At 36.5% G+C, this 20,121-nt stretch overlaps 1 pseudogene; it reads right to left on the bottom strand.

The window, feature by feature from the left end:
- Nucleotides 1–12,134: 12,134 nt before the first annotated feature.
- On the bottom strand, nt 12,135–16,802 carry LOC131508596 (atlastin-1-like; annotated as a pseudogene).
- Nucleotides 16,803–20,121: the final 3,319 nt, after the last annotated feature.

Raw genomic sequence — 20,121 nt, 5'->3', positions numbered from 1 at the left:
CTCTGTTGACTGAAGGCAGATCAACGATTGCCTGTAGAGAGGAAGATAGATTATAACAGGGCACAAAAGACTGTTGGGGTGATGGATGTGTTCATTATATTAATTGTGGTGTTTTCATAGGTATATGACATGTCAAAAGTCATTGAATTATATACTTTAAATATGTGCACTTTATTGTATGTCAGTTATATCTCAACAAAGCTACAAGAGTTGAGAATGATAGTGTTCAAGTTAGATTTCAAGGGATTAATGAAATGGCAAATGGATATACATTTAGCAGGTATCCTAGACCACATAGTACACATTTTAGAATGTTCATTTAAAAAGGAAAATTGGATTGCTAGGGCAAATGACACTTTTTGTCTTTTTTAAAGATGGCAAAGCCCTAGTTTTCCTTAACTTCTATTTACTTCCCCCGCCCCGTGACTCCAAGGTAAAATATATAAGTGTCATTTGTTTTTGAGTTTTATTTTCCCCCAGAAGCAGAATAAGTTGTGGAAGAGTTATGTTTTAATTATTTATTGAAAAATGTAAACTGCTTCAAGCAATATAACACCATAAATAAAAGTGGCTAATTTTGAAAGCATGAGGGTGTACACAGTGTTAATACATTCAATTCTCCATCAACTCAAACTAGAAACACAAGAGCATTCCATACAGTCTTCAGTCTCCTTGTCACAAATTTGCCCTGAGGGGAGAAATTGGGAGGAATCTTGATGGAATATTCTGCCTGTCTTGGGTAGAGAAAAATGTGTTTTTTGTGTAATCTCAAGATGAAAATTTAATTATGATTTTTGTGAAATGTTTGTAACCTAACTGAAAATGCAACTTTTTGCAAATTGCTGCAGTATAATTTTTCATGATGATGCCTTCTTTTTTCTTTTCTTTCTTTCTTCTTTTTTTTTTTTTTTTGATCCATGGAACTATTTTCATACTATTTTAATAGTCGTCGTTTTCATTTTCACCCCACACATGGTAAGACACCGCTTTAAGCTGATGATCATTTCTCTTGCATAGAGTAAGCTTTAATTTTACTGATCATTGCTTATAATGTGTGCCTGAAGGCAGAGATCAGGCTTCCCTATCCAATCTCCATTTCCTCTTCAGGTTAATAGGTTCCTCTTTCTCAATCATTGAGTATTGCACATAACACAGAGAAATAAATGCTTATTGAGAGACTAGGCTCTAACTGAAGGATAGATAGGTCTTACATGCACACATCTCTTGCATATTTTAAAGATAATTTCAATAATGTTTCTGCTGTAATGTAATGGCCTTAGTCTGAATACACTTGTCCATTTAGTAAGATGTGGGGGCAGAGGGCAGTGTATTTTATTCCATGCATGTTGGACTTTAGTACTTAGTGGCTAGACATAGTAGGTAATCTCACACAGAGTTAGATATTCATGTATGGTTTTGATGCAAGTAGATTTTACTCCATGATTATGTAAAATTTTAGATTGCCTCATTGGGTTGCTGTAAAGATGAAATGAGTTGGTGGAGTTAAAACTACTGACAAATTGCATAATACATAGAAACCATTCAATAGGTATTAGATTACATTTTGTGCACAGAAGGGAGAAATAAGGATATATGTTCATATTTGTGTGTTTTTATCTAAAGGAACTCAAGAATTAAATATTGGACACCGATAGTAGTTTTTCTTAAGCAGGGTAGAAATTGCAGATGGAGAACAAGGATAGGGTAACATTTTTCTGTGTGTACCTTTGTTATATTTTGAGGTTTTGATCCATATGACTATATAGTCTACTTAGAAAGTTAAATATAATGTTTTCTGATCTTTTTGTTATTTTGGTGTTGCTTCCAATGATAATTGCTTTAAATCCTAAAATGCATCTTCCTTGCTCTGTCTTTCCCAGTTTTTCTGAAGAGTATATGCTTTTTTATTTAAGTTTATTTATTTTGGGGGTGATGGGAAGAGAGAGAGAGGGAGAGAGAGAATCCCAAGCAGGCCCTCTGCTGTCAGCACAGAGCCCGACACAGGGGTCGATCTCATGAATGGTGAGATCATGACCAGAGTCAAAATCAAGAGTCAGACGCTCAACCAGCTGAGCCATCCAGGAGCCCCTTGTGTTGAGTTGGGGTTCTTCAGATTGTGAACTCACAGAGAATAGGCAGGAAGCAGCACCTTGTTTGTCTATTAGCGTCATGAGCAGATGGGCCTAATATGTATTTTTCAGGAAAGGTTAAAAGTAAGTATGAAAAATTGATATGTCACTTCTGGCCTGATATGGGCACCGCCAATTTTAGAATAACAGACCAAAGAGGAATCCGTTATGTGTTCCTCTGAAGGAAAATCTTATTTTATTGACCCCATGCAATTGCTGTTTTCTGGATCTAAACAAAAACTGGTGACTTTGCAAGTACTTAATGAGGCCTTTTTTTTTGTTCCTTTTTTAAAAATTTGATCCCATAACTGTCCCCATTCCAAGACAAACCTTTTCTGTGTTGAAGTCCATGCTTACATGGATTATAGATTATTAATAGTTCTGAAATATAATATTTTAGTAGGATTACGAGCAGATGATTGAGAGCTGACTTACCAATAATAGGAATTTCTCTGAATTATAGCTAGCATTTCTTAGTGTCTATAGGGCAAAGCACCTTAAATGTATTATTGTCTTATTTCATTTCCTCTGCCAACCCTATATAGGAGATGATGCTAGTGTAGCAGATTGGTAAACTGACAATTATGCACTTAGAATATTTGCCAAAAATCACATACATGATAAGTGGTGTCAGATTATGATCATTTTAATGCCAAAGCCCATGCTCTTGTCTGTTATGCTACTGTGTATAAGCAGCTCTTCATTATATATTTATATTTCTGGATATACGTTTAAATTTATTTAGCAACATTTCTGGAATATTTAGTAATTGTTTCACTTTGCATGAAATGAGGGCTTCAAACATGGCAGAAATATGACTCATATTTCATGTACAGATGGCATGAATCATCCAATTAATCATCTGAAATGATGGCACTGTATGCCTTTCTATAGTACCTGCTACCCAAAGATACTAGGTATTAATACAATAAAACCAAATATAATATTGATGATCTGAATGATTTGCTTTACAGTCTTCACAATCCACAATCACAAACAGAAATAATAATACCACAAAATGGATTTTTCCTTTCTGGCTCTATTTTACCTATATTGGTTGCTTAGTATTGTTAAAATATGTAATTTTCAATATAATATATATATATATATTATATATATTTCAATATATATATATTATATATATTTCAATTTTCAATATAATTCAATATATATATATATATATATGGACAAGAGTTGTGTTAGCATAGTGCCAAAAAAACCCCTGGTGATTTGACTTTTAAAAATGTGATGTTTGGGGTATCTCGGTGGCTCAGGCGGTTAAGCGTCCAACTTCGGCCCCCGTCCAACTTTGGCTCAGGTTGTGATCTCACGGTGTGTGGGTTTGAGCCCCCAGTGGGGCTCTGTGCTGACAGCTCGGAGCCTGGGCCTGCTTCAGATTCTGTGCCTCCTTCTCTCTCTGCCCTTCCCCCAATCGTGCTGTGTCTCTCTCTGTCAAAAATAAACATGAAAAAAATTTTTTATGTTTAAATGTAATGTTAGGGGCACCTGGGTGGCTCAAACGGTTAAGCATCTGACTGTTGACTTCAGCTCAGGTTTTGATCTCACGGTTCATGAGTTCAAGCCCTGCTTAGGGCTCCGTGCTGAGCATGGAACATGCTTAAGATTGTTATTCTCCCTCTTACCCCTCTGCCCATCCTTTGCTTGTGCTCTCTCTCACTCTCTCGCTCTCTCAATAAATAAACATTCAAAAAAGTTAAAAAGATGTAATGTTAAAAAGTGATTCATTTCATAGTGGGGAAAGACACGTAAGTTGAATAGTTTTGCTTTTCATTTGTGGCATCACATGAAGAGAGCTGAAGATTCATTTTCTTATAATATTGATATGTAGATTATAGTTTGTATATAAACATGATCATTCAGAAAAAGAACACTTTAAAGACCCCCACATAATATTTTATTACATGTAGCTATATAAGTGTAATCCTAATAGAGCCCATGTTATTCTATGACCCTATGCAATCTTTACTGCATTATTCTGGGTTTTTTGAGGAAGATGTTCAGTGTAAGTAAGTGATATTATCATCATCCTTCCCATATCATCATCATGTGAACACATTTAATTGTGTATCTGTGAACTGTTTAATTAGTTTTTTGAGGCTCTCCTGAAACTGTCATCAGCAGAAATGAAAATGCCGAACTTGTAAATTATCTTTTTTTATATGTGCCAAAGCTGAGACTTCTAGGTTTTGCTAAAGAAATCGCTCTGTTAAAAAATAACAACATGTATCCTTCAAGTGGAGGGTGTGTGATTTATAGGAGTAGCAGGCTTGCCTAGAGATGGGTTGCTGTGCATTATCTTTACCCTGTTGGTTTGCTCTAGGTGATTATTGACTTCTCAAGTAGCTGCTGCTATAACGTGAATGCAAGTTGAAACTCATAATTGTTATGTTTCTTTTTTTTTTTTTTAATTTTTTTTTTCAAAGTTTTTTATTTATTTTTGGGACAGAGAGAGACAGAGCATGAACGGGGGAGGGGCAGAGAGAGAGGGAGACACAGAATCGGAAACAGGCTCCAGGCTCCGAGCCATCAGCCCAGAGCCTGACGCGGGGCTCGAACTCACGGACCGCGAGATCGTGACCTGGCTGAAGTCGGACGCTTAACCGACTGCGCCACCCAGGCGCCCCTTCTAATTGTTATGTTTCTAAACTTGCTAAAGTAATGTTTTTCTCCTGCTCTAAATATTTGAAGATAGGTTTGGATGGATCAGTCTCTTTTCATCCATCTTTAAAGCCCACAGCTATCTCTGTAAACTGTTGCAAGCTTCTCTTTTAATAGGATAGAGTTGAGACGTGCTTTCCCATTTCTGACATGCTTGAGTGAGAAAACAAAGCTACTCCACCATCCCCCAAATGGAAAAACCTCACTATGATAGATGGGTTTTGAAAAATAAAAACACAAATCAAAACTTCTAACGGCACATCTGTTCTTATTTACAGGAATTAGACGATACAAACTGCAGCTCGGAATCAGAGGTAAGCATTACATTTAATCTGTCACGCCTGCAGGTTTTTATGGAGTTCAAACATTATAAAAGGTCTGGCTTGATAAAACTCCCTCATTATGTTTCTTGAGGTAGCAGTGTCATCTGTGTCCAGTATCTCACTAACAACATTTCCAGTTCAGTAGGAGCAGACATGTTCATTGCATTTTATTTGATCCCAGGCTGTTTAATACTGGAAGATGTTGTGTGCATGCCATTCCTTTAGGACTTGAAACCATTGGGTTAAAGGTACACCCAATTATGTTATATCTTTAAGCAACTTGAAAGTGTAGATATATAGAGACATTTACCACTGAACTATGTTTAAATGAAGTTAAGGTTGTGAAACACACTGACAAAAGATAGGGAATTCAAAGTTGAAAGTGACATTTTGTCCTTCTGTTGTGCTGCAGGAAGTTGAGTAGAGTACAGGATAAACTGAAGGAGATTGGAGATTTTACTTTTTTAATGCTGTTATAGATGCACCATATACAAAGTAATAATAATAACTAATATAAAGAGTTTTAAAAAATGCATTCACTTACAAAATTCCATTTAAACTTCAAAACAGTCCTGTCATAATAGGTATTACTCTTTGTTTTCCAAAGAGGACTTGGAGAATCTAATAGTACTTGCCTCACAATTGCAAGACAAATAGGAATGTAGGTGCATGTTGGGGCCATTTCTTTAGACATCATGGCTGGTACTCTCTGTACTATGCAGTCTCACTACTGCCGATAAAGCACATGCATGTGCATACGTCAGTACATTTGTGTGTGCGCATACACAAGTAGACAGCAAGAGGGGAAGATAAGTAATTAGATATCAAGCAACAAATATTTTCTGGGTGAATGCAGATGTCCTCTGTCCTGTGCAGTTCAACTCTCAATGGCTTAAACACTGAAGAAGGTTTATTGGCTGATGGAAACTTGAAGTCCAGGGCTCTACGTTTGTCCTCAAGTGTACCATATTTACTTGTAGATATCCCTCATATTTGCAAAAAGTCAGTGGCAGTTTTGGGAGATCTGTGACCCAGTGTAAATCCTGACTTTGTTGCACGTTGCATCAGCCATGAAGCTATCCTTGTAGCCAAGGGTAGGACATTCAGACTTGGATTAGCTGAAGTTATCGTCATGGCAAAGGTGAATCAGAATATCCTGTTTGGAATTAGCTAGTTATACCCTGGCATTCTACTGGGTGATGGTCAATTCTATCTAACTACAAGGATTTGTCAATCAAGAAAATGCTGTAAAGCAACCAAAAGCTTGAGGGAATGTAACCTGAAAGACCCAGAGTAGACCAAAATTGAACATGTACTCAGAATCGTGAGCTGCTAGTGCAGGTTTATAAAAGCAAAACCCACCAGGTTACATAAATTGTTTTTGAAAGAATTACGATTGTTGCTGGAAGAGTTTAAACTGACTAATACATGGTTTGCTGTTTGGCTAAAAGGTGTTACGTTATCTCAGTGCTAAGTAGGAGGATGTGTTCTTGGAGGTGGTAGAGTGGCAACTGACAAGTTAGAGTTGACAAAAGTCGAAAGTTCGTGGTGTTCTGAGAATTGAAACAGGAGTTGTATGTATGCCCTACTTCCTTGATGTCCTTTTGGCTCTATTTTGAGTGACTCTCTTAGCAATGCTTACTTCATTTTGAATCTTCTTTCACAGAGCTTATACAGTGGGGGAGAGTGCCATCAATTCTGTGGAGACATTCATAATATATACTACAACTAAGTGTTAGTGTGTAACTGCTCTGTGTTAGGTATGTTGAATTCTGTTCATTTGATTGCAGGCATAGAGGGGTGAAATTAATGTACTACTGAGTACATGTAAGCTTACTTCTATGTGATAGATAAATAAAACTATCACTTCATTCGGTTTTATCCTTATAACTCACTTTCTCTTATCTCTACCCTAATAAAGGAAAGCAAAGTTTTTAATGCATTTGATAGATACCTGTTTTTTGAATACATGTTTCATAACATTTGTTTTCTGGTTTTACATGTGCATAAATGTACTGTTGATCATATTCCATTTCTTACTTTTGGACTTAACAGTATGTTTCCATGAGACATCTATATTGGTACAGACATACTCAGTTCATTTCTTCTTAATGTTGTGCAATTCTCTAATATAAGCATGTATCTCCTCTTAATCACTTCCTCAGTAATAGATTTTCATTTTGATTGTAGTTTTACACCATCACCAGTATCATTGCATCAAATTTCTGCCAACATTGTCTTGTAGACTTGTGTGAGCATGTATTTAGCTTATAAACTCAGGACCTGATGTAGTTGGAATGTGATGTTTATATACTGAATTTGACTAGGGATTGAGGAATGCCTCTCCAGAATGACCCTATTTGTATACAAGAGGAATCCATGAGATTCCTCTGCCCTCACCATCTAACAACGTCATCGTTATCGAGTGGTTTCAATCAGATTCTAATGCAGGAAATGGAAATACATTTATGTATTTTATTAATTTTTTTATTTTTTTAAGTAGGCTTCACATCCACTTGGGGGCTTGGAATCACAATCTTGAGATTGAGAGTCACGTGCTCTATCAACTGACCCAGCCAAGCATACCTCATTTATGTATTTAAAAGAGAAATGGTTTAGTACAAGTAGTTATGTGCTTTCAAGAAAATCATTGAATGGATACAGAAAAAAAGTGTAAGATGGGGTTCCAGGAATGACACCAGAATGATATTCAAATACTTCAAAAATTTAGCTACAATCTCTAAAGAAGCTACCCTGGAACTCTTAAGCTTAAGAACCTAGTGCTATACCTGAGATGCTATTGCAAATTGTGTAGGTGTGCTGTTGGATTGATTTGGCTAATACTGTTGATTTTTGCCTTTTTATTAATAAGCAAAATGGCTGAATTTTTATTTTCTCATATAATTAATATTTTCTTATTCAGTCTTACATAGTTTTTTAAACATTTTTGAATAAAATAATCTTGGAAACTTTCATTCTTTTATTTAATTTCCCAGAATGAAATATAAAATGCATATGTTCTGGCTTGCATTGTGTCCCCACCAAAGAACATATTGAAGTCCTAGCCTTAGTACCCGTGAATATAATAATAATCAAATTAAGACAAAGTCTTTAGGGTGGTCTCTAATACAATATAAGTGGTGACCTTATAAAACGAAGAAAAGACATAGATACAAGCACACAGACAGGAGATTGCTGTGTGAAGACCCAGACATACAAAGCAATGTTTGCCACATGACAACAGAGGAAAAAATTGAAATTATGTAGCCGTAAACCAAAAAACAGCAAGGACTGCGAGCAGCAGAAGCTAGGGAAGAGGATGTGGCCTTCCCAACTTCTTGATTTGGGATTTCTAACTCCCAGGGGGATGAGAGAATAAATTTCTGTTGTTTTAAGCCATCTAATATGTCTTAGTTTATTGTAACAGCCCTAGGGACTAATAAAGATTTTGGTACTGGAAAATGGCACACTGCTGTAACAAATAACAAAAAAAAAAAAAAAAAAATTGAAAGTGGCTTTGGAATTGGGTAATGGGTAGAGAGTAGAAGAGTTTTTGAGGTGCACACTAGAAAAAGTTAAGTTTGCCTTGAAGAAACTGTTGGTAAAAATATGAATTAAAGGTACTACTCGTATGATCTCAAAATGAAATGAAAAACATGATTTCAGACAATGATGTAAACATGATCCTTGTTATAAAGTGGCAGGGAGCTTGATGATTTAGAAAGTTTACAGCCTATCCATATTTTAAAAATCCAAATGTGTGCTCTGGAGAAAAACTACAAAAGTGTTCCTGGTTACACTTTTGCTAGAAGGATTGGGTACGTGACAGGGATCCAGTCAACGGTCAGCAGAAATGCTTCCACTTGGACTGAAGAGGACAGAGATGGAAAAGAAAGAAGGAAGATGCTGGACTTCTGGAATATTCCACACAGAGCTCCTCAGCTGCAAATACATGTTAACCTTCAAGAAAAGTGAAGAAAGACTTACAGAGTAGCTCAGAGGCCAGAGAGACCTTGAAAGGTTGAGACAGTGGGGTGGATACTGCTGTGAGCTCAGAGGGCGGAGATAGTGCCATGGAGGACTGAGTGTGTGGGACTGTCCTCATAGGGCCCAATAGACAGAGCCACAGTGGATTACTCTCAGGCCTTGAAATTTAATGGAATTTGCTGTGATAGGTTTTAGGCTTGCTTGGGACCTGTAAGCTTTTTTTTTTTTTTTCTTTTTTCTTTTTTCTTAAAACTTGTTCCTTTTGGATATGAACGTGACTCTTAGGTCTAGACCACCATTACATTTTGAAAATTGATCATTTGTTTTCTCTGTTTTAAATGTCCAGAGATGGAGAGGACTTTTACCCCAGGATATCCATCATCTCACTTATACATGATTTAGATGCTTTAGATGATGAGATTGGGACTTTCTGTGTTAACTATATTTAGGTGAAATTTTAGGTTTAGAGGTAATAAGAGAAAAGGCTAATGCTTTGGAAGATGTTGGAATGGGGTAAATGTATTTTGCACATGGGAAAGTTACAGTTTGGGGGAAGTGGACACAAAGAGGATGATTATGGGTTGGTTTGTGTCACCCCAAAAGTTCAGCAGCACATGGAACATTGACCAATGTAGAACACATCTTAACAAATTTGCAAGAATAGAAATCACAGACTGTCTCCTCTCAGACCACAATGAAATTGAACTAGAAATAAAAAAACAGAATTAAAACTGGAAAATCCCCAAATATGTGAAGATTAAATAACACATTTCTAAGTAACACATGGGTCAAAGAAGAAATTATAAGAGCAATTTTTAAATAATTTGAACTAAATGAAAATGAACATAGATTTTCAGAATTTATGGGGTACAGTAAAAGCAGTGCTTAAAGGGAAATTTGTAGCATTGAATGTATCTAATAGAAAACAAGAAAGATCTAAAATAAATAATCTGAACTTCCTTCCACCTTACAAAAGTGGAAAAAAAAAAGAGCAAATTAAATCCAAAATAGGCAGAAGCAAGTAAGTAGTAAAAACTAGAGCAAAAAAATAATGAAATTGAAAACAAGAAATCAATAGGAAAAGAAAACAATATCAAACACTGTCTTTGAAAATATTAATAAATTTGAGGAGACTCTAGCCAGGCAAATTAAGAAAAAAAGAAAAGGAAAAGAAGCTGTAAGTATCAGAGATGAAGGAGAAGGCAGCACGGCATATTCGATGGACATTAAAAAAATATAATAAGAGAATACTGAGACCAACTCTATGGCCACAAGTTTAATGACTTATGAGAAGGACCAGTTCCTTCAGAGATAGAATTCACTAAAGTTTACACAAAAAATAATACATAGTGTGAATAGCCCTATATCTATTAAAAATACAAAATAACAACTAATAACCTTTCAAAAAAGAAAGCATGAATCCTGGATAGGTTCCCTGGTGAATTTTACCACACATTTAAGAAAAAAACATTATATGAATTTTCTATAATATTTTTAGAGGATAGAATCAGAGGGCATACTTCCTAACTCATTTTATAAGAACAGCATTACTCAAATACCTAAACCAAAGACATTACAAGAAAACTACAATATCTCTAATGAATATAGATGCAAAAATTTGCAATAAAATGCTGGTAAATCGTATCCAAAAATGTATAAAAATAATTCTACATGATCAACCATTTGGATTTGTCCCAGGTGTGCAATGAATTTTCAACAATTGAAAATTATTGTAATCCATCACATCACAGTCTAAAGAAGAAAAATCACATGATCATATCATTAGATGGAGAAAAAGCCTTTGACAAAATCCAATACTCCTTCATGCTTAAAAATTCTCAGTAAACTAGGAATAGAAGAGGACTTCTTCAACTTGATAAAGAAAAAATCGATTAAAAAAAAAAAACTTGCAGCTAGTATCATATTAAATTTTGAGAGACTTGAAAGTTTCCCAATAACATAAGTAACAAGGTATGGATGTTCCTTCTCACCACTGTTTTTCAGTATTATACTAGAAGTCCCAGATAATGTAGTAAGACAAGAAAAGCAAGCAAAATGTATGCAGAATTTAAAAGAAGAAAATAAAGCTGTTTTTCTTTGCAAATAACATGATCATTTATGTAGAAAATCTTAAAAATATACAAAAAGCTTCTTGGGCTGATAAGTGATTATAGCACAGATGCAAGATGCTAGGTTAATATAAAAAAGTTAATTGTGTTCCTATATAGTGGCAGTGAACAAGTGGTATTTGAAATATAAAAAAAAATCACAATATAATTTACATTAATGTACAAAAATGAAACAAGTAGGTATAAATCTAACAAAATATGTATACATACATATAAGGAAAACTACACAACTCTAATGGAACCTATCAAAGAATAACTCAATAAATAGATATTCTATGTTCATGGATGTCATCATTCCCAGATACACTCCCTACTACAAGTTATAGCAATCAAGACAGTGTGATGTTGGCAAAAAAAAAAAATAAATAGGTCACTGGAACTGAATAGAGACCCAGAATTAGACCCCTGTAAATACAGTCAACTCATCTTTCACCAAGGCACAGAGAGAAGACAATAGAGCAAGGATTTTCTTTTCAATGGATGGTGCTGAAACAACTCATCACCCATATGCAAAAACATGAATTTCTACACAGACTTAATAACTTTCACAACCTTTAAAAATATGGTTTAATTATAACCCCGTGATAGAATTTAGTAAATTTGAGAACAGAAGTACCAGTGTTGTAGATTGACAAATACTTTAAGTCATGACAGCCTATTTGAACACAAAATCAGGAAATAACATACTAACAAAATGATACAACCATGTATACATACATCTGCTTATTAAACACTGAAGTAAAAGAACTGTAACATTTTGCAGTCTTCAGAGGTGTTTGGTGTTTTACTCTGTTCTGATAAAAGCAATTTGAATGTTTGCATAGAGATATAAAAACTTAATATTGAACTGAAAAATGGTTACACATCTGCATTTTAAAAAATTTGAATTAAATTTTCTCCCTTGCTGGTGGTTTAGTAGAATCTTACTTTGGAGCAGGAAAACATTGATGATACAGATTTTTTTATCAGTTGCTGCCATACTATAAAGCTTGTAAAAAGGCCAAGTCCCACAAGGGTGTACCTACCTGATCTCTTACAGCACCCAGCTGTTGGTATTCTCCAGAGTAGCAAATATATGCCCTGGAGCACAGGGTGATAAGGGTCAATTCCATTATCATATTGCATAGTTGAGCTGTAATGTCCAAACCAAGGAATCTAGTTAAACCAGCAATCGCTCATATGATAAAGATGCCAATAAACAGGGTGGTGTGGTATGAGCTGTATGGAAGATATTTTTGCTATTATTATGCTTGATATACTGGCTGTAGAGTTTATCTGTTTTACTCCTTAACTGCTGCTAATAACAGTAGCTACATTCTTATTCATACATGTTTTTCACCCTTCAATATAGTTTTACAAATTCTTCCTTAAGCTCCAGATATTTGGTCTGCAAGTCAGTTGGGACCAGAAATGGTTTCTTGTAACCACAAATCTTGTTGTGTTGTATGTGCCTTTACCAGTTGCTATGGACACTAAATTGTTAGTTTCTGCTGTGGCCTATACATGGATTTGGGATTTGGTAATTCTTCACCTTGATAGATTTTTATATAAACCTTGAAGTAGTCTGCCAGACCTTGGAAAGTGATTTTATTCCCTTTGAATACTTTTTTTCCCTTTATTTACATTTTCTTTCTTTTTTTTTAAATATAATTTATTGTCAAATTTGCTAACACACAGTGTGTAAAGTGTGCTCTCTTGGTTTTTGGGGTAGATTTCTGTGGTTTATCGCTTGCATAAAACTCCAAATGTTTATCCCAACAATTGCCCCCATCAATGCTCATCACCCATTTTCCCCTCTCCCCCAGTCCCCCATCAACCCTCAAATTGTTCTTTGTATTTAAGAGTCTCTTATGGTTTGCCTCACTCCGTCTCTGTTTGTAACCATTTTTCCCCCCTTTCTCTTTCCCCCATGGTCTTTTGTTAAATTTCTCAAGATCCACATATGAGTGAAAATATATGATATCTCTCTTTCTCTGACTGAGTTATTTCACTCAGCGTAATACCTTCCAGTTCCATCCACGTTGCTGCAAATGGCCAGATTACATTCTTTCTCATTGCCAAGTAGTATTCCATTGTATATATATATATATATATATATAAACCGCATCTTCTTTATCCACTTGTCAGTTGATGGACATTTAGGCTCTTTCCATAATTTGGCCATTGTTGAAAGCACTGCTATAAACATTAGGTACATGTGCCCCTATACATTAGCACTGTTGTATCCTTTGGATAAATTCCTAGTAGTGCTGTTGCTGGGTTATAGGGTTAATTCTGTTTTTTTTTTAATTTTTTGAGGAAGCCCCACGCGGTTTTCCAGAGCAACTGCACCAGTTTGCATTCCCACTAACAGTGCAAGAGAGTTCCCATTTCTCTACATCCTCGCCAGCATCTGTAGTTTCCTGATTTGTTCATTGTAGCCACTCTGACTGGTGTGAGGTGGTGTCTCAGTGTGGTTTAGATTTGTATTTCCCTGATGATGAGTGACGTTGAGCATCTTTCCATGTGCCTGTTGGCCATCTGGATGTCTTCTTTGGAAAAGTGTCTATTTATGTCTTCCACCCATTTCTTCACTGGATTATTTGTTTTTCAGGTGTTGAGTTTAGGAAGTTCTTTATAGATTCTGGATACTAACCCTTTATCTCATATGTCATTTGCAAATAACTTTTCCTGTTCCGTCAGTTGCCTTTTACTTTTGTTGATTGTTTCCCTTGCAGTGCAGAAGATTTTCATCTTGATGAGGTCCCAACAGTTCATTTTTGCTTTTAATTCCATTGCTTTTGGATATGTGTCAAGCAAGAAATTGCTGCAGCTGAGGTCAAAGAGGTTGTTGCCTGCTTTCTCTTCTAGGGTTTTGATGGCTTCCTGTCTCACACTTAGGTCTTTCATCCATTTTGAGTTTATTTTTGTGAATGGTGTAAGAAAGTGGTCTAGTTTAATTCTTCTGCATGTTGCTATCCAGTTCTCCCAGAACCATTTGCTAAAGAAACTGTCTTTTTTTCCATTGGATATTCTTTCCTATTTTGTCAAAGACTAGTTGGCCATACATTTGTGGGTCCAATTCTGGAGTCTCTATTCTATTCCATTGGTCAATGGGTCTGTTTTTCTGCCAGTACCATACTATCTTGATGATTACAGCTTTGTAGTAGAGGCTAAAGTCTGGGATTGTGATGCCTCCCGCTTTGGTTTTTTTCTTTCGGTATTACTTTGGCTATTGAGGGTCTTTTGTGGTTCCATACAAATTTCAGGATCATTTATTCTAGCTTTGAGAAGAATGCTGTTGCAATTTTGATTGGGATTGCATTGAATGTGTAGATTGCTTTGGGTAGTATCGACATTTTAACAATATTTATTCTTCTAATCCATGAGCATGGAATATTTTTCCATTTCTTTGTGTCTTCAATTTTCTTCATAAATTTTCTATAGTTTTCAGTATACAGATCTTTTACATATTTGGTTAAGTTTATTCCTAGGTACTTTTTGGTTCTTGGTGTAATTGTAAATGTCATCAATTTCTTGATTTCTCTTTCTGTTGTTTCATTATTTGTGTTTAGAAATGCAACAAATTTCTGTACGTTGATTTTGCACCCTGCAATTTTGCTGAATTCAAATATCAGTTCTAGCAGCCTTTTGGTGGAGTCTTTTGGGTTTTCCATGTAGAGTATCATGTCATGTAGAGTATCATGTCATCTGTGAAAAGTGAAAGTTTGACTTCTTTGCCAGTTTTGATGCCTTTTATTTCCTTTTTTTTGTCTAATTGCTAATGCTAGGAATTCCAACCCTATGTTAAACAACACTGGTGAGAGTAGACATCCCTGTCGTGTTCCTGATCTCAGGGGGAAAGCTGTTAGTTTTTCTTCATTGAGGATGATATTAACTGTGGGCTTTTCATATATGGTTTTTATGATGTTTAGATATGTTCCTTCTGTCCCAACTTTCTTGAGGGTTTTTACCAAGAAAGGATGCTGGGTTTTGTCAAATGCTTTTTCTGCATCTATTGATGGGATAATATGTTTTTTATGGTCTCTTTTACGAAAGTGATGTATCACATTGGCTTATTTGTGAATATTGAACTATCCCTGTAGCCCAGAATGAATCCCACTTGATCGTGGTGAATAATTCTTTTTCTATGCTTTTGAATGTTATTTGCTGGTATCTTGTTGAGAAATTTTGCATCCATGTTCATGAGGGATACTGTAATTCTCCTTTTTTTGTGGGGTCTCTGTCTGGTTTGGAATCAAGGTAATGCTGGCTTCATAGAATGAGTCCAGCATTTTTTCTTCCATTTATATTTTTGGAATAACTTGAGAAGGGTAGGTATTAACTCTGCTTTAAATGTCTGGTAGAATTCCCCAGGTTAGCCATCTGGGCCAGTACTCTTATTTGTTGGGAGATTTCTGATAACTGATTGAATTTCTTGACTAGTTATGGGTCTGTTCAAATTTTCTATTTCTTCTTATTTGAGTTTTGGTAGTGTGTGGGTGTCTAGCAATTTGTCCATTTCTTCCAGGTTGGCCACTTTGTTGGCATATAATTTTTCATAGTATTCTCTGAGGGATTGATTGTGGTAAATCCATTTTCATTCGTGATTTTTATCAGTTGGGCCTTCTCTATTTTCTTTTTGAAAACTCTGTCAAGTGGTTTATCAATTTGTTTATTTTTTTCACAAACCAGCTCTTAATTTCATTGATCTGTTCTGGTTTTTCTTCTTTCTTTCCTTCCTTCCTTCCTTCTCTCTTTTTTTGTATTCTGTATTGTTTATTTCTGCTCTGATCTTCATTATTTTTCTTCTGCTGCTATCCTTGGGGTTTCTGTGTTGCTCTGCTTCTAGTTCCTTCAGGTGTGCTGTTAGATTTTGTATTTGGGAGTTTTCTTGCTTCTTGAGATAGGCCTGGATTACAATGTATTTTCCTCTTAGGACTGCTTTGCTGCATCCCAAAGGGTTTGGACTGTTGTGTTTTCATTTTCATTTGTTTCCATATATTTTTAAATTTATTCTTCAATTTCTGGTTGACCCATTCATTCTTCAGTAGGATGTTCTTCAACCTCCATCCATTTGGAGGTTTTATAAACTTTGCTCTGGTTGATTTCAAGTTTCATAGCATTGTGATCTGAAAATGTGCATGGTATGGTCTCAATTCTTTTATATTTATTGAGAGCTGTTTTGTGACCTAGTATGTGATCTATCTTGGAGAATGTTCCATGTGCACTCGAGAAGAATGTGTATTTGGTTGTTTTAGGATAAAAAGTTCTGAATATATCTGTCAAGTCCATCTGGTCCAGTGTATCATTCAGGGTCACTGTTTCTTTATTGATTTTCTGTCTGGATGAGCTGTCCCCTGCAATTAACACATTCTTACCAGGTGTGGAGGGGTGTGGTTTGGTGTAGGCAGGTTCCACCTCCACTGGGGGCTTCCTGTCTGGTGCCCTGAGGCCCCACCTTGTTGGTGATGGGGAGAAAAATGGCGACACCCCAGTCTCCCTTCCATGGACCAGGTGTCCCAAACCACTCTGTTTAGGCTGTCTTCACAGTGCTGTGGCCACAAATGAGGCATTTTGTCCCACTTTGCTGACTCCCCCAATGTCTTAAAGAATTGAACCCCAATGTCTTAAAGAATCCCACTGCAGGTTTCTGGTTTCAGGGAAAAGCCATCCCATTTCACAGTGCTGCATGCGTGGTTTGTCCTGCTCCACCCACTCTCGCACCTCGCTGGCAATCGGGTGGGGTTTAAACCCCAGTGTCTTAGAGTATCCCATTCTGTGTGCCCCAGTACTGGGGAGTGCCACTCCACAAGGCTGATATTTTGCATCCGGCTGGCAGGAGCAGGCAGTCTTTTTCCTTTGAACAGATATATACCTTCTTCCCACAGCAGTCCAGGAAGGGGATCACTTTTTCCCACTGCAGACTGTGCCTCTGAACTGGTTACTGAACTCGGGGCTGGCTTATCTCTTCCCCAGGTGTGTGAACTGGGCAGCTGGACCCAACATGGAGGAAGCCCCACAGTTAGAGATTGGATCTTTCTCTGTCCGGTAGGAGGTTTTTCTCTTGTGCAGACACAATCCTGCCCTTCCTCAGCCTCTCTTTCTATTCCCTTTGTCCCTCTGTAGAAGGGGATCTCTCCCCTCTGTGTCTATGCAGCCCATTTTATCTCTCCCAGTTCAAAATCACGTACCTGTGGCCCACCAGGTTGTCCCCGTGGGTCCCTTGAGATGTCTTTGTCCCTCAGAAGCCTGGACTGTTGGAATTCAAAGTCCTTTGGCCTCAACACTGCTGTGTTTGGGGGACAAGGGAACTTTGGGTCTCCCTACCTCTCCACCATGTTGGATCTTTCCATCCTTTGATTTCTTTAAAATCTAGGCTCTCAGGACTAAGGCATACAAGAAATCTGTGTTTTCAAGTTTTGATGAATTCATCATCTATTTCTTTAAATTTTCTATCAAAGTATGGATTGGTAGCTATTAAACCAAGATGAGGTAGCAGAAAACAGTATGTTTTCAAACAGAGTAGATGTGTTTTCAAACATTCTGTAGTTATTCATGTTGGTTCTCTGAAAACTTGAGGAAGTTTTCCAAAAATCTGGTGCCACCATCAGCTTCCCCAAATTCATGCGGGGAACTTTAGTTCTCAAAGAAATAATATCAGGCCTTGAAATGGCTTCAGGAATATTCCCCCGTCAGGAATATTTCCCAGCCATACTCATCAAAAAGCTGGAGATTCTGAAGATCATTCTCTTAGACATTTTAGAATTGGTTATATACCTGTATGAAGCTGATCATTTTGCTGAGGGCAAATACTGTGGATGAATCTTTCAAATTGACTGTCAAAGGTTCCCTGAGCATCTATCAATAACACTGCAACCGTTTTACCATCAGGCTTATTGAAAAGGAAAACGATGACTCCATATCTCAATTATTTTGCTCTCTCATTAGACCTCTCTGTGAAAAACCAGTCAGTGGTTCATTATAATGTCCAATCCAATGAACTAATACCTGATTGTACATGTATTTCAACATGAACTCTTTCAGAAATAATTTTCCTTTCATAATGCTCCAGCAACAGATACAGCAATGATCTCCATGACCCTGAAAGCCTCCAGGGGAAGCACTTGATTTAGTGTGATCTCATCTATCTCAGAGGAATGGTCATCTTTGACAGTGAAGACTTGGACTGGTCCTACAGTGACAGAACCTCACCACCATCAGTGTTCAGACCACCATGGCCAGAAATTATAGGGACTAAAATAGCTCAGGTGGATTTTCAGGAAAAACAATAACAACAACAACAACAATAAATGAATATAGCTCAGAAGAGGAGGATCCAGTGGAAAAGGCAGGACTTTTCACAAAAATTAACGCACAATGGATTCAAGACCTAAGTGTAAACAACAACAACAACAACAGCAACAACATAAAAATCCTAGAAGTTAACATACAGGAAAATATAGATGATTTTGAGTTTGACAATGACTTTTTAAATTCAAGGATGAAAGCATAATCCAGGAAAGCAAAAAAAAAATAATTGGTAAACTGGAATTCAATAAAATTAAAAATTTCTGCTTTGCAAAATACATTGTCAAGAGAATGAAAAGAACAGTGACTGGGGGAAAAATTTTCCAAAGGATGTGTCTAATAAACGATTGTTATACAAAGTATGCAAAGAACTCTTAAAATTCAACAATAAGACTGGGGTACCTGGATGGCTCAGTTGGTTGAGCATCTGACTTTGGCTTAAATTATAATCTCACTGTTCCTGAGTTCATGCCCTGTGTCTGGCTCTGTGTTGACAGCTTAGAGCCTGGAACCTGCTTCAGATTCTCTCTCTCTCTGCCCCTCCCCCAATGCTCCCTTTCTCAAATAAACATTAAAATTTTTTCAAACATTAAAACAAACCTCAGCAATAAGAAAATAAACATCCTGATATAAAAACATGCCAGAGACCTTAATAGATACCTCACCAAAGAAGATATATGGATGACAAATAAGCATAAGAAAAGATGCTCCACATTGTGTATAATTAAAGGAATGCAAGTTCAGACAGCAATGAGATACCACCGCATACCTGGCAGAATGGCCAAACTCCAGAACACTGACAACACCAAATACTGGCAAGGATATGAGGTAGCAGGAACTTGGATTCATCACTGTTGGGAATGTAAAATGGCACAGCTACTATGCCAAACAATTTGGTTGTTTCTTAAAAACTAAACATATTGTTACCATACAATCCACCAGTCATACTGCTTGGTATTTACCAAAAGAAGTTGAAACCCTATGTCCACACAAAAACCTGCACTTGAATGTTTATACTATTTCTATTCATAATTGCTAAAACTTGTAACAACATTGACATCCCTTTGTAAGTGAATGGATAAAGTAGATACATCTAGATGATGGAATGTTATTCACTAAAAGAGAAGTGAGCCATCAAGCCATGAAAAGACATGGAAGAAAATTAAATATATTACTAGGTAAAAGAAACAAACCTGAGAAGACTACATACTGTGTGTTACTAACTGTATGACATTCTGGGTAAGGCAAAACTATGGAGACAGTGAAATGATCAGTGGTTGCCAGGGGTTAGAGAAGAGGGGGGCATAAATAGAGTGTTAAAAATTCAGTGAAACTATTCTGTTTGATACTATAACAATAGATACATGTTATGTGCCTTTGTCTGAACCCAAAGAATGCTCATTGCCCAATGCCAGAAGTGAACCCTAATGTAAACTATGGGCTTTGGATAATAATGATGTACGATTCATCACTTGTAATAAATGCACCTCTTTGGTGGAGAATCCTGGCAATGGGGGAGGCTATACATGTGTGGGGGAAGGAAGTTTATAGAAAAATCTCTGTACTTTCCACTCTGTTTTGCTT

The sequence above is a fragment of the Neofelis nebulosa genome, chromosome 4 (genome assembly GCF_028018385.1).
Source record: "Neofelis nebulosa isolate mNeoNeb1 chromosome 4, mNeoNeb1.pri, whole genome shotgun sequence".
Lineage (NCBI taxonomy): Eukaryota > Metazoa > Chordata > Mammalia > Carnivora > Felidae > Neofelis > Neofelis nebulosa.
This window is presented reverse-complemented; position numbering and strand designations above follow the sequence as displayed.